We start from the raw sequence: 16338 nt of genomic DNA, 5'->3' as shown, positions 1-16338 counted from the left end.
AGCAGGCCCAGTGGCTCGCCAGCGTGGTGACCTCGTGACCCCAATTGGAGAGGGGGCGGAGCGGAGCCGCCACCCGCAACTGCAAGGTGGGCAGACCCGCGACCCAGTGGTACATGGGCGTGGTAGGAGGGGCAGGGCAGAGCCGCGGTTCGCGCTTGCAAGGTAAACAGACCTGTGACAGCCAGGTGGGTCAGGCCCAGTGGCCTGCCAGTGTGGTACACACGTCACCCCAACTGGAGTAGGGGCAGAGCAGATCCTTCTCCCACGCCCGGACCAGGCCCTGCTGGTGTGGTGGTCACGTGACCCCAATTGGAGTGGGGGCGGAGCGGAACCGCCACCCGTGCCCGCAGGGTGAGCAGACCAGTGATCAACCTGCAGATCAGGCCCAGGGGTCCGCAGGCGTGGTAGGAGGGGCAGGGCAGATCCGCCGCCCGCGCCTCCAAGGTAGGCAGACCTACAACAGACCGGCGGATCAGGCCCAGGAGCCTGCCGGTGTGGTACAAACACCACCCTAATTGGAGTAGTGGCAGAGCAGAGTCGCCGCCAGTGCCAGGAACAGGCCCAGCATCCTGCAGGCGGGGTAGTCACGACACCCCAATTGGAGTAGGGGCAGAGCAGAGCCTCCACCCGTGCCCGAAAGGAGGGCAGATCTGCGACCGACCAGCGGGACAGGCCCAGTGGCCTGCCGGTACGACAGACACGTCACCCCATTTGCAGTAGGGGCAGGGTAGAGCCGCCGCCCGCGCCTGCAGGGTAGGCAAACCTGCAACCGACCGGCGGATCAGGCCCGGTGGCCTGCCGGCGTGGTACACTCGTCACCCCAATTGGAGTAGGGGCAGAACAGAGCCGCCGCCAGCTCCCAGAACAGGCCCAGTGACCTGCCGGCGTGGTAGTCATGACACCCCAATTGGAATAAGGAGAGAGCAGAGACGCCGCCCGCACCTGCAGGAAAGATACGCAAGCAGTATGAAAAGACAAGGAAAGAAAGGACCACAAGCAATGCAGGTCAACGCAACTTTAGAAGAGGTAACAGCTGCAGCAGATGGAATGTCAGATAAAGAATTCAGGATATACATGCTTCAGATGATCTGGAGTATCAAGGAAGACATTAAACAGCAAAATCAGACAATGAAAGATCACTTCGACAACGAATTACGCAAACAAATCCAGGAAGCAAAGGATCAACTATACAGGGAGATAGAGGTTATAAAAAACAAACAAACAGAAATCCTAGAAATGCAGGAAGCAATAAACCAACTTAAAAACTCAATGGAGAATACTACCAGCAGAGTAGAACACTTAGAAGATAGAACATCAGACAATGAAGACAAAGTATTTCAACTGGAAAAGAACATAGACAGCTCAGCAAGACTGTTAAGAAACCATGAGCAGAACATCCAAGAAATATGGGATAACATTAAGAGACCAAACTTAAGAGTCATTGGGATACAGGAAGGTACAGAGCTCCAAACCAAAGGAATGAGAAGTCTATTCAATGAAATAATACAAGAAAACTTCCCAGACTTGAAGAATGAGACAGAATCCCAAATCCTAGAAGCCTACAGGACGCCGAATGTGCAAAATCATAAGAGATCCACACCTAGACACATTATAATGAAGATGCCCAACATACAGAATAAGGAGAGAATTTTAAAAGCTACAAGAGAAAGGAAGCAGATTACATTTAGGGGTAAGCCAATCAGGATAACAGCTGATCTTTCAACACAGACTCTGAAAGCTAGAAGATCCTGGAATAACATATTTCAAACACTGAAAGAAAATGGGTTCCAACCAAGAATTGTGTATCCAGCGAAATTAAGCTTCAGGATGGAGGATGAAATTAAAACCTTCCACGATAAACAAAAGTTAAAAGAATTTGCAGCTAGAAAACCATCTCTTCAAAACATCCTCGCCAAAGCATTACAGGAAGAGGAAATGGAAAATAACAATGAAAACCAACAGTGGGAGGTAGGACAGTAAAGGGGGGGGGGATAATCAAAGAGGAAAACAAACCATGTTTAGTAACATAAATAAACAAATATGGCTGGAAGAACAACCCATATCTCAATAATAACCCTAAATGTTAATGGCTTAAACTCACCAATTAAGAGACACAGGCTAGTAGAATGGATCACAAAACAAGACCCAACAATATGCTGCCTACAGGAGACGCATTTGATAGGAAAAGACTTACATAGGCTGAAGGTGAAAGGTTGGGAAAAATCATATCACTCATATGGACTTCGGAAACAAGCAGGAGTGTCCATACTCATATCAAATAAAATAGATTTCAAGCCAAAGTTAATCAAAAGAGATAAAGAGGGACACTACATACTGCTTAAGGGAACCATACACCAACAAGACATAACAATCATAAATATTTATGCCCCAAACAATGGTGCAGCTATGTTCGTCAAACAAACTCTTCTCAAGTTCAAGAGTCTAATAGACCACCATACCATAATCATGGGAGACTTCAACACACCTCTCTCGCCACTGGACAGATCTTCCAAACAAAAGTTGAATAAGGAAACTATAGAACTCAATAACACTATTAATAACCTAGACCTAATGGACATATATAGAATATACCACCCAACATCAAGCAGTTACACTTTTTTCTCAGCAGCACATGGATCCTTCTCAAAAATAGATCATATATTATGTCACAGGGCAACTCTTAGACAATATAAAGGAGTAGAGATAATACCATGCATCTTATCTGATCATAATGGAATGAAACTGAAAATCAACGATAAAAGAAGGAAGGAAAAAGCATACATCACTTGGAGAATGAACAATAGGTTACTGAATGATCAATGGGTTATAGAAGACATCAAGAAGGAAATTAAAAAATTCTTAGAGATAAATGAAAACACAGACACAACATATCGGAATCTATGGGACACATTGAAAGCAGTTCTAAGAGGAAAATTCATTGCTTGGAGTTCATTCCTTAAAAAAAGAAAAAACCAACAAATGAATGATCTCATACTTCATCTCAAAATCCTTGAAAAAGAAGAGCAAAACAACAGCAAAAGAAGTAGAAGGCAAGAAATAATTAAAATCAGAGCTGAAATTAATGAAATCGAAACAAAAGAAACAATTGAAAAAATTGACAAAACTAAAAGTTGGTTCTTTGAAAAAATAAACAAAATCGACAGACCCTTAGCGATGCTAGCGAAGAGAAGAAGAGAGAGAACTCAAATTACTAGCATACGGGATGAAAAAGGCAATATCACAACAGACACTTCAGAAATACAGAAGATAATCAAAAACTATTTTGAATCCTTATACTCCAACAAATTAGAAGATAGTGAAGGCATCTATAAATTTCTTAAGTCATATGATCTGCCCAGATTGAGTCAGGAGGATATAGAAAACCTAAACAGACCAATATCAATTGAGGAAATAGAAGAAACCATAAAAAGACTACCAACTAAGAAAAGCCCAGGTCCAGATGGGTATACAGCAGAATTTTACAAAACCTTTAAAGAAGAACTAATACCAATACTTTTCAAGCTACTTCAGGAAATAGAAAAGGAGGGAGAACTTCCAAATTCATTCTACGAGGCCAACATCACCCTGATACCTAAACCAGACAAAGACACTTCAAAGAAAGAAAACTACAGACCAATATCTCTAATGAACCTAGATGCAAAAATCCTCAATAAAATTCTGGCGAATCGGATACAAAAACATATCAAAAAAATTGTACACCATGATCAAGTAGGATTCATCCCTAGGATGCAAGGCTGGTTCAATATACGGAAATCAATAAATGTTATTCACCACATCAATAGACTTAAAAATAAGAACCATATGATCATCTCGATAGATGCGGAAAAAGCATTTGACAAAGTACAGCATCCCTTTATGTTCAAAACTCTAGAAAAACTAGGGATAACAGGAACATACCTCAATATTGTAAAAGCAATCTATGCTAAGCCTCAGGCTAGCATCATTCTGAATGGAGAAAAACTGAAGGCATTCCCTCTAAAATCTGGAACTAGACAGGGATGCCCTCTCTCTCCACTTCTGTTCAACATAGTTCTCGAAACACTGGCCAGAGCAATTAGACAGATGAAAGAAATTAAAGGCATAAAAATAGGAAAAGAAGAACTTAAATTATCACTATTTGCAGATGATATGATTCTATACCTAGCAGACCCAAAAGGCTCTACAAAGAAACTATTAGAGCTAATAAATGAATTCAGCAAAGTGGCAGGATATAAAATCAACACGCATAAATCAAAGGCATTCCTGTATATCAGCGACAAATCCTCTGAAATGGAAATGAGGACAACCACTCCATTCACAATATCTTCAAAAAAAATAAAATACTTGGGAATCAACCTAACAAAAGAGGTGAAAGACTTATACAATGAAAACTACAGAACCCTAAAGAGAGAAATAGAAGAAGATCTTAGAAGATGGAAAAATATACCCTGTTCATGGATAGGCAGAACTAACATCATCAAAATGGCGATATTACCAAAAGTTCTCTATAGGTTTAATGCAATGCCAATCAAAATCCCAACGGCATTTCTTGTAGAAATAGAGAAAGCAATCATGAAATTCATATGGAAAAATAAAAGACCCAGAATAGCAAAAACAATGCTAAGCAGGAAGTGTGAATCAGTCGGTATAGCGATACCAGACTTCAAACTATACTACAGAGCAATAGTAACAAAAACAGCATGGTACTGGTACCAAAACAGGCGGGTGGACCAATGGTACAGAATAGAGGACACAGAAACCAATCCACAAAACTACAACTATCTTATATTTGATAAAGGGGCTAAAAGCATGCAATGGAGGAAGGATAGCATCTTCAACAAATGGTGCTGGGAAAACTGGAAATCCATATGCAACAAAATGAAACTGAATCCCTTTCTCTCGCCATGCACAAAAGTTAATTCAAAATGGATCAAGGAGCTTGATATCAAATCAGAGACGCGCCGTCTGATAGAAGAAAAAGTTGGCTACGATCTACAGTCGGTGGGGTCGGGCTCCAAATTCATCAGTAGGACACCCATAGCACAAAAGTTAATAACTAGAATCAACAAATGGGACTTACTCAAACTAAAAAGTTTTTTCTCAGCAAAAGAAACAATAAGAGAGGTAAATAGGGAGCCTACACCCTGGGAACAAATCTTTACTCCTCACACTTCAGATAGAGCCCTAATATCCAGAGTATACAAAGAACTCAAAAAATTAGACAATAAGAAAACAAACAACCCAATCAACAAATGGGCCAAGGACCTGAACAGACACTTCTCAGAGGAGGACATACAGTCAATCAACAAGTACATGAAAAAATGCTCAACATCTCTAGGTGTCAGAGAAATGCAAATCAAAACCACCCTAAGATACCATCTCACTCCAGTAAGATTGGCAGCCATTAGGAAGTCAAACAACAACAAGTGCTGGCGAGGATGTGGGGAAAAGGGTACACTTGTACATTGCTGGTGGGACTGCAGATTGGTGCAGCCAATTTGGAAAGCAGTATGGAGATTTCTTGGAAAGCTGGGAATGGAGCCACCATTTGACCCAGCTATTCCCCTTCTCGGTCTATTCCCTAAAGACCTAAAAAGAGCATGCTACAGGGACACTGCTACATCGATGTTCATAGCAGCACAGTTCACAATAGCAAGACTGTGGAACCAACCTAGATGCCCTTCAATAGACGAATGGATAAAAAAAATGTGGCATTTATACACAATGGAGTATTACTCTGCATTAAAAAATGACAAAATCATAGAATTTACAGGGAAATGGATGGCATTAGAGCAGATTATGCTAAGTGAAGCTAGCCAATCCCTAAAAAACAAATGCCAAATGTCTTCTTTGATATAAGGAGAGTAACTAAGAACAGTGTAGGGACGAAGAACAGGAGAAGAAGATTAACATTTAACAGGGATGAGAGGTGGGAGGGAAAGGGAGAGAGAAGGGAAATTGCATGGTAATGGAAGGAGACCCTCAGGGTTATACAGTGGAGGAGGTAGAGAGAGAGGAGGGGAGGGGAGGGGAGAGGCGGGGAGGGGGGAGGGTGGAGGATGGGAAAGGCAGTGGAGCACAACAGACACTAGTATGGCAATTTGTAAATCAATGGATGTGTAACTGATGTGATTCTGCAATCTGTGTATGGGGTGAAGGTGGGAGTTCATAACCCACTTGAATCAAAGTGTGGAATATGATATGTCAAGAAATTTGTAATGTTTTGAACAACCCACAATAAAAAATTAAAAAAAAAAATAAATAAAAAAATCATCAAATACTTAGTTTGCTTACATTTTTAAATCCTGGAAGAAATAAAACAAAAAGATGACAGGCCCTGATGATTCCTATAAAATTTATGAAAAGGTCAAAGAAACAAAAGTTTCTGAAGAAATGTCCCCTGAATGACCCTGAATAATTTATAGTTTTTTTGCATGTACAATACGAATAATAAAAATGCTCATCTCATTAGGTTTGTTTGAAGGATTGAGTTGATATATGTAAAGTTACTTCTTAGTGCCTAAATCACAAAGATTATTCGAATACTGTAGCAAGTATTAATATTTTGGGTGGAGTAAACATGCTGTGTAGAGTTAAAGTTACCAGATGAGAGGAAACAGGGATATACAGAAGGTGTCTATTTATTTGTGTTTGTGTCTCCTTTTTGGCTATAATTTTGCTATCTGTATAAGAAGGAGCTCATGGAATGGGAAATACATCAGGATTGGATAATGGTCATAGCAATAGCCTGGAGGAACCAGGGAAAGATGAGATGTAAAACACATGTGAAAGAAATGTTGTGGAAAGAAAATCATGTTCCTTTCTTTGACACAGGGGGAAGGTGATATGGTGGTGAGGAGGCAGATGCATTCAATCATCTCCATATCATGAGGCTTAAATGGAGGCAGAGTCTAGCTCATATATTAATCAGAGGAGATGAAGAAAGAGGGAACATGATTGAGCTATCTAAACAGATTGATGTGTGATGTTCAAAGCTTGTAGCAACATCAATTCATGTAATTGTCATATTTTATATGGATGGATCTTCAGAAGTCTGGTTGGAAGAGGAGATAATTCATATGCTCAGATTTATTTAGGTGTTCACATTTCAGGATGTTGAACTACATAGGTATAAAGGAAGAGAAGTTGAAATCACTAGCAAGAGGTTCATTAAATTAATTCCAATCAATTCAGAATGGAGAGGTAAGGACATAAGGTTGGAAATGAGGTGTTGGATAGAGTTAGAAAAGGTTAGTCAAGGGACTCAAGATATCGTGAAGTCAAAGAACATGTGTAGTAGGAGTGAGAGAAAAAAAATCAATCTGTTAGACTAGGGATGTTGAGTTTATGTTTTTAGAGGTGGTAGCTCCAGGCACGTCACTGTAGTAATTCACCCAGATGTTCCCTTTAGAGTTCTTAAAGAATAACTGGGCAAAGAAGAAAAACCTAGGCAAGTGGAAATTTAAGAGAAATATGAGTTATTTAATATTGTAAAATAGTTTAAGTTCTACCACATATGAATACCTGCTATTTGTGAGTGCCTTTGAAAATACAAATTGGAACACAAGACCTAACAGAAAATTCATGCTCAGTCCTACTGAGAAATGATACTATATTTTGTAGGAATCTTTTGAGTTTATGCCATTTAAAAAGAAGCATTGACAGATCAAGGCATCTGCCTTTTCTCCTAGAAAGCCCCTTCCTTCTCTGAGCGCCTTCTCACTCTGAAGCAGTTCCTTCATGTCCCATGTCAGGTGTCAAATCAATAACCCTCACAGCATTTAGACACAGTTGTCTTTCGTAAGAGGTGAGCTAAAATATAGGGTTTCAGATAGTAATCTTGTCCTCTGATGTGAAATAGAACAAAAAGAGTAAGTTCTTCATTAATTCTGTCTATGAATAATGAACTGAAGCTTTTAAATTACACTTGGTCAATTACCATTTTTCAACCTTACTGGGGTGTGAAAGTGATAACACATGCAACAGAAACCATACTTGAATTTTAATCATTTCCTGGGCTAGTGATAAGTGGCACAATACTCTGTGGCCATGCTGAATAGTGTCAGTGAGCCACAGCTCCTAGCCAGACCCATAATTAGACCCATAATGACCAATCCTCTAGTGTTCCATGTTGGTAAGTTATGAGGTTCAGGAGGATAGTGTATTTAATGGCATTTTGATTTACAATATTTTAATTTACCATGGGTTTCTCAGGATATAACTGCATTGTGAATTGAGGAGCCTCTATAGGTGGCTACACCTCATGTAGGTTTAAAGAAAACTCATAATGAAAGGCACACACTGCTAGTATGCTTGCTTAAATATTATGTCAGCAATACTAAAATACAGAGGGCCCAAATTAACAGATGGATTGTTTGTCACGTGGTTTGAACCATCCATCCAGAAGTTGGGTGAAATGCCTTCTACCTCACAATGCAATAGCCCTCATTTGCAAACACAGACCTTTATATAAAAGGAGCAACTGAACGGCGAGCTTGAAGTCATGTGTCAGAAAACAGGCTACTATACTGTCAGTATTTTCTGAGCCAGTTGTAAAATAAGTTAATAAAAGTACCCATCTTATTGTGTTTTAATGAGAATTAAATGGGTAAATATTCATTCAGGACAATGCCAGTTATATATCGGGAATACCTAAATAAAAATATCAGATAAAGAGATTTAGTTAATAACAAAATCAGCAATTATCATAAGCAGAAATATTGGAGTAATTAAAGATTTTATACATAGTTCTCTAGTCTCAATGTCCCATAATGTCTCATGAAATACTTAACTTCCCCAATGAAAATGACTCAAATTTATGTCAGGGTATTAGAGGACCTTTTCCAAGCTCAGAACCCTGAATCTTAGAATGCTGCCCTCTGCCTCTCCATTTATCTTCCTGCCACATCTGACCACTGTTCCATAGTATGCCCAGTGTTTGTTTGGCCAACTCTGCCAGAAAGGATCTGTTCAGCTAATAGGATACCACGGTGCCTTCTTGGCTAACTTGTTGGTATGTTGGCCTAACAGTTACCTCCTTAACTCTCACACCTCTCCAGCTACTGTTGCATTTCTCTGCTTTGTTTACATTCAGTTTTTTGGAAGACATTTCTATATGAGGTATATTCACTCCCTGATTGCCCAACCAGTTTTTAAGACATTGTAATGTGTCCGCCTCCCCATTGTGCCACCAAGTCTATGCTTGTCGTAATCACCAATATTTTTGTACTCAAAATCTATCCTTTTATCCAACTTTTTAGCAGAATTGAGATAATATACTATTTCCTCTTTATAAAAAACACTAGCTTCTCTTAATTTTCATCACAATTTTGTGGTATTCATTCCTATTCTTCAACTTCTCTTTGGGATGAGTTCCCTTCCCTTATTGGATTCCTCTCTACACAAATCCCAATATGCACACAGCTCAGGTTTTCCTCTGGTGTCTTTATTCCTACACATCACACCCAGATAGCACATTTACTACCAAGGCTTTAAATGGTCTACACTCATAGTTGCCAAATTTATTTCTTCTGTCCAGACTACTTTTTGAACCCTAAACAATTTGAAGCTGATAACTTATGAGTCAAGAGTTAGAGATAAAATACTTGAGGTTGAGAATTTTTATTTTGTGAGTAATCAACAAATCTCTATCTGCCCATTTGTGGCTGTTACATGTAATTTATTCATTTCTCTGCTATATTAGAAGGAACAGGCAATTTTGTGGTGGTCATTTTGGGGTAATCTGACATGGAGAGAGAGGTCAATTAAATACAAATTTCAACTGGATTTCCTGCTAGGGCATCATCTCATGTCAAAGGAGGGATTGAGGTTAAGTTACATGCACTGCTTCACATCTGAGTTCAGTTGTAAAAGCTACATAAAATTATATGGACTTCCTGTCATACTGGGTTCTAGAATCTCTAAAGGTATCCTGTAATAGTCAGGAATTTTTGGGCTTCATTTCTTGAGAGGTGCTTGGCAAAGAATCTGTTACCTACAAAGCTACCTGAGACAATAGGTACTTTTATTAAGGAGAGTAGTGAAGTAAGATCTCCTGAGGAGAGAGATTCTGTAATTTATCATTCTTAGGTGGCTTACAGTCATCTCATGCTTATTATAACCAAACCAAATGCTCAATTTCTGCCCACAAAATCAAATCTCTAGTTATTGGCACTGTGATCAGTTAATACTATATATGTAGTTATCCAAGCCAAAATCCTTCTCATTTGCTTGCCACATGCACATTATAGGATATCCCTACTCTTTCTACTTTCAGAAGAGATCCCAAATCTCTCTTTAATCTCCACCTCCAATCACCACCAGTCTTGTCCAAGAGAGACTCATCCCTCTTCCAAACTAAGTCAGTTACCTTATTGATAGTCTCTCTTCTGCTTTTGCCCCTCATTTGTTCTATATTTTACTCAGCAAAGTGGCACTGCTGGAAAATATGTCAAGCTTTCAACTATGTACTTTGTTGATATCATTTATGACCATAATCTCATTTATTCAGTCACTTATCCTTTCACCAACTCATTTATTCAACAAATGCTAAGTATGTTCCAATTATATTCCAGGCACTTTTTTTTTTTTTTGGCAGGGATTGAACCCAAGGGCACTTAAACACTAAGAGTTTGGGGGCTGAGCCCTGGAGGTTGAGAACTTTGTGGGAGGAACAAATTTGGTGGGGTGGGGAATGGGATCAGAAATATTTTTGACAAGTTCAATGTGAAATGTTAATTAGAAATTAAGTAATAATCTTTTAATTTTTTTTATATTTTATTAATTTTATTTTTCAAAATACTCGACAGCAGTGGAATGCATTACAATTCTTATTACACATATAGAGCACAATTTTTCATCTCTGTATATAAAGTATATTCACGCCAATTCATGTCTTTATACACGTACTTTGGTTTTTCTTTTTGCATTACAATTATTAATACACATATATACCACAATTTTTCATATCTCTGTTTGTATATAAAGTATGTTGACACCCAATTCTTCATACATGTACTTTGTATAATGATATCCATCACATTCCACCATCCTTGCCAATCCCCTGCCCCCTTTTCCTCTCCCACCCCTCTTCCCTATCTAGAATTCACCTAATCCTCCCATTCAGCCCTTTTTTTATTTATGTTAATTAGTTACACATGACAGTACAATGATCTTGACATATCATACATTTGAATCAGATGGGGTATAATTTCTCATTTTTCTGAGTGTACAGGTTGCAGAATCACATTGGTCATGCAGTCACGTATATACATACAGCAATAATAATGTCTGTTTTATTCTGCTGTCCTTCCTATTCCCCCTTCCCCTCCCCTCCCCTCCCATCACTTCTCTCTACTCAATCTAATGTGACACACTTCTTTTTTTTCCCTCACATCGTCATACATGTATTCTGTATAATGATGAGGGTCTCCTTCCATCTTCTGTGCAGTTCCCCTTCTCCCTCCCTTTCCCTCCCACCTCTCTTCCCTATTTAGTGGTAATCTTCTTCTCATGCTCTTCCTCCCTACCTCATTTTGAGTCACCCCCCTTATATCAGAGAAGACATTTGGCATTTGTTTTTTAGGGATTGGATAACTTCACTTAGCATAATCTGCTCTAATGCCATCCATTTGCCTGCAAATGCCATGATCTTGTTATTTTTTAGTGCTGAGATGCTGAGGGCCATTGCTAAGTAAGAATGACGCATGGCATGACCCAGGTCATTTGCAGTGTCATTGCATGTAAGGTGACCTTGCTCAAGGATCAGGGCGGATCTGGGTTTAGGGCGGATCAGGGTTTAGGGCGTTCCCGGTTTAGGACAATCCGGGTTTAGGGCGGTTCCAGGTTTAAGGTGTACCCTGCTGGGAATAGGGCGTATCCTGCTGCCTCAGGCTCGCCCGCTCCTAGAGTTCCCATTGATTTCTCGTGGGATTCAGAGAGAGTATTTGGGATTTCGCCCAGAACGTGAATGGGGCGGAGAACGTGGATTTTCCCAGAACGTGTGTAGAGTGCTGGTGTGAGTTCGAGAATAAAGAGTTGCTTTTTGAATCTACAGGGTGTGTGGTGGCTCGTGATTTTGTGCCCAGCCAGACTGCGGCACTGAGTAATATTCCATTGTGTACAAATGCCACTTTTTTTAATCCATTCATCAATTGAAGGGCATCTAGGTTGGTTCCACAGTCTAGCTATTGTGAATTGTGCTGCTATAAACATTGATGTGGCTGTGTCCCTGTAGTATGCTCTTTTTAGGTCTTTTGGGTATAGTCCAAGAGGAGTAATAGTTGGGTCAAATGGTGGTTCCATTCCCAGCTTTCCAAGGAATCTCCATACTGCTTTCCAAATTGGCTGCACCAATTTGCAGTCCCATCAGCAATGTATCAGTGTACCTTTTTCCTCGCATCCTCACCAGCACTTGTTGTTGTTTGACTTCATAATAATTTGATTCAGATGTTTTATGATGATTCTGTAGATGACAGAAGAGATTTGGACTGAAGATATAAATTTAAGACTATTATGGTTTAGATATTAGATATCTCCCCCAGACTCATGTGTGATACAATGCAAGAATGTTCATAGATGAAATGGTAAGATTATGAGAGCCTTAAGTCACTCAGTGAACTAATTGCCTAATGAGGATTAACTGAGTGGTAGTTGAAGGCAGGTAGAGTATGGCTGAAGGGGGTGAGCATTGGGGGCATGCTTTTCAGGTATGTATTTTGTATCTGTTAAGTAGAGTCTCTTTGTTTCCTGGAGTGACAGCTTGTACTGCTTGCCTCTGCCACACTCTTCTGTCTTGATGTTCTGGACATTAGGAGCCCAGAGGAATGGAGCCAGCTGTCTATGGACTGAGACTTCGGAAACCATGAGCACCCAAGTCAAGTTTTCCTCTTTAAAATTGTTCTTTTCATCACAGTGATAAAAAAGCTGATTAAAACAAATTATTGTTATTATATATAGATAATAGTTAATGCTATAAGATATGTTAGAGTTGAATAAATTTACAATTGTTTGAATAAGTAGAAAATTGAAGAGGTATGTTCTATTGCTTAGATAAATGAAACAAAATTTAAAAAAAAATGATTCCTGGATACCCAACAATCTCCAGACATTCAAGAAAAGAAACAATATAAATATTTTTAAAAAGAAATGAAATCAGAGGATATAAAGATAACATGATGAATAAAACAGAAATATTAAAATTATCTAATTAAATATATTTGAGAAAATATTGCAGCTATAAAACAAGAATATGATGCTATGCAAACAAACCAGAGATGGGCCAGGAACAGAAAACTTCCATAACTGTCCTGCTGGATGCGTAAAAATGAACTAGAACATACTGTCATATTTTAGAACACTAAGGGTAAGGAGATAATCATGAAAGCTTTGTGGATAAAGACAAAAGAGATGAAAAATAAATGAGACTGGCAACAGGAAATGCTTAAAAGATCTAAAGAAAAATGGCTTTCAACCTAGAATTCTTTTTAAAAAATATTTCTTTAGTTGTAGATGGACACAATGTCTTTATTTATTTATTTATGTATTTTCATGTGGTGCTGAGGATCGAACCCAGTGCCTCCATGTGTGAGGCAATCACTCTATCACTGAGCTACTGTCCCAGCCCTCAACCTAGAATTCTGTACCAGCAAACATTTTATGTTGCTCATTCAAGCATTCAGATAATAAATTTATTTTTTACTTTTTCTTTGAATATTAGTTGAAGTAATAGTCTCATGTTGAAACAAATGGGACTCCAGGAATTTAATACTTTTCTCAGAAATTTAGAATAATTTAAAGAAGTGATATAGGTAATTAATAAATATGCATATACTAAGCAAGTTAGTAATTGTAGGAAAAAATAGAATCATAATAATCTCTACAAGACAAAAAAAGTCCTACTCATAGCCCAGTATGTGGTTGGATGGTAAATAAAATCTCCAACATTATACAGTCTTTACTGATTTTCAAAATTTAGAATCAATCCTTAAGTACAATGGAAATTTGGTCCTAATTATAGAACTAACTGTAAATATTACTAATACAGAAATGTAAAAAGTAGAAATGACCAAAATTAGAAGCTAGACAATAAGAAAGGGTAAGATAGTCTCATATAAGAGCGGTTATATTTTTTAAAATAAGTAATAAAACTATACACAGATTTTTAGTTATGAATTAAACAAATAAAGGAACTAATAATATTACAATATTGTGGCAGGGAGCAGAGGTCAAGAGGTAATAGACTTTAGTGTAAATTTTGTATCCTTGAATAGCTCAGTGAGAAGGCAATTAAGTCTAAATTTGATTATAATTCCTGCTTTGCTCTGTTTTATGTAGCTATACCAACATAGAAGAGTGTGGTACTTTGTAAAGAAAAAAAGATATAGCTAGCTCATAGTTTTGGTTCAAAGACTAAGGCCAGGTGGCACCATCAATTTAGCCTCTGGTGAGTATCTTTTGGTTGTACCACAACATGGTAGATGGCATTATGGTAGAAGTATGTAAAAGAGGGAGAGATCACAGTGAAGCTGGAGGTATTCAGAGACCATCTTTGTTCTATTTATAACAACCTGCTCTCAAGGGTGCTAACCAGGATCTTACAAGAACTACATTAATCTCTTCTGGTGGTGGCATCTTCGATGATCTATCTTCTATTAGGCTCTACCTCTAGAGTTTCCACCATCCCCTACCACCACCTCAGTGGGAATCAAGCTTCCAGCACATAAACCTCAAACTGCATCCAAATCATAGTTTTCTTCCTTTTGTCCTAAAAGTTTATGTCTTGGAACCAACTAAGTCCTGTGAGAACTATAGTAATACCCGCTAAAGGAGTCACCCCCATGAAATAGCTGTTTTCTACCTGGTCCCGCCCCTTAGAGGTTCTAACACCTCCATCATTTCCACAGATGAAATGAAGCTTCTCATTCATAAAACTCTGGGGGATATATGCAAAAGATATCCAAACAGTAGCACCTTGCCAAAAAATGTTTGCGTGAGTGTATAATTCATAAAATGAATCACAGGAAAAAAGAAACCAATAATGACAAAAATTTTTACCTTTTAGGAATAAAACTAAACTTTGGGAAAGGAAGATAAGAACTGATAATTTTAATTATGAGTTGTTTTATACATTTTGATTTTTTTTCATGTGAGCATTAACTTAATAAAAAGGAATTTAAATTTTTCAAAACCATACCAAAAGTTAAAAGCTTTATTGGACAATTTTAAGTATTTCAATTTGAAATTCCTATATAGAACTTGTATATTTGCATATGATGTAGAAGCTATTTAAGTTTTCTTATTTTTTATATATATGCATGCACATATATGCTTTATATACACACATACATTTGCATAAATGCATATATATGTAGTACATTATATAAATAAGTATGTATATATTACATATACATATAATATAAGCCTTTATCTGGGCTATGTTGGGAGGTTTTAATGTAATTATGTAAATGGTATAAAAGAGATACAAATGGAATACTTTTCTGTTCTTGTTCCTTATTCCACTGCATTGTGAAGCTCATCATGTATAGCTTGCTTTTATGTTAATATGGATTTATTATAAAAAATACTGAAAGATTCTGCTTCGTACAGTATATTATTGTGCTCTTTTTGGGAATGTTAAACAAAGGTGGTACAATATATGTTTTAGTTTTAGATTTGATTATAAATACCAGACTATTAGATGTTGCAGACAGTTATTCAGAATTTTTCTTTGTTCAGAATGGCTAATGTCTTAGAATACATTTGAAGGAAGAAAAAAAAAATCATGTTCTGTTAATGTGGACTGTGCTGGTGGCTGTTAAGCTTGCCTGTTTTACTGGAGCAAAGACGTCATTGTGAAAAACAGAGGGCTTCAGAGGGGAATGATTCTCAGGGTTAGTCTCCTGTGTTAACCCTTCTCCACCATTTTTCATGCAACCTTCAGGATGGAGCAATTCACCCTGAGCAATGAGAAAGTAAAAAATCTCATTTTCCCCCCTATGCCTCTGGCAGAAGACTATGAGCACTCTTCAATTCTGTTTTCGTACTTTGGATTTCTATCTATCAGAGATTTGTGAGAGCAGTTTTGAAAGTCTTTGTTTTCTGTACTTCTAGTTCTGGTATTATCTGTGAAGATATTCCCTTAAAAATGTCAACAAAACATCCTGTGCAGAATATAACTGAGATATAATTTAATTTTCATTAGCTAAATTTTACTAAGCAAGTTATTTGTTTAGACACATCCCTGAAACAAGAGGTTACTAAATATGTCTGATTTGATTAATACATTTGGCTCCAAAATAAAAAGTTCAAAAGATAAATGCAATCTTTTCTGAGTGATTG

The sequence above is a fragment of the Marmota flaviventris genome, chromosome 7 (genome assembly GCF_047511675.1).
Source record: "Marmota flaviventris isolate mMarFla1 chromosome 7, mMarFla1.hap1, whole genome shotgun sequence".
Classification (NCBI taxonomy): domain Eukaryota; kingdom Metazoa; phylum Chordata; class Mammalia; order Rodentia; family Sciuridae; genus Marmota; species Marmota flaviventris.
Note: the sequence above shows the minus strand (reverse complement) of the source record.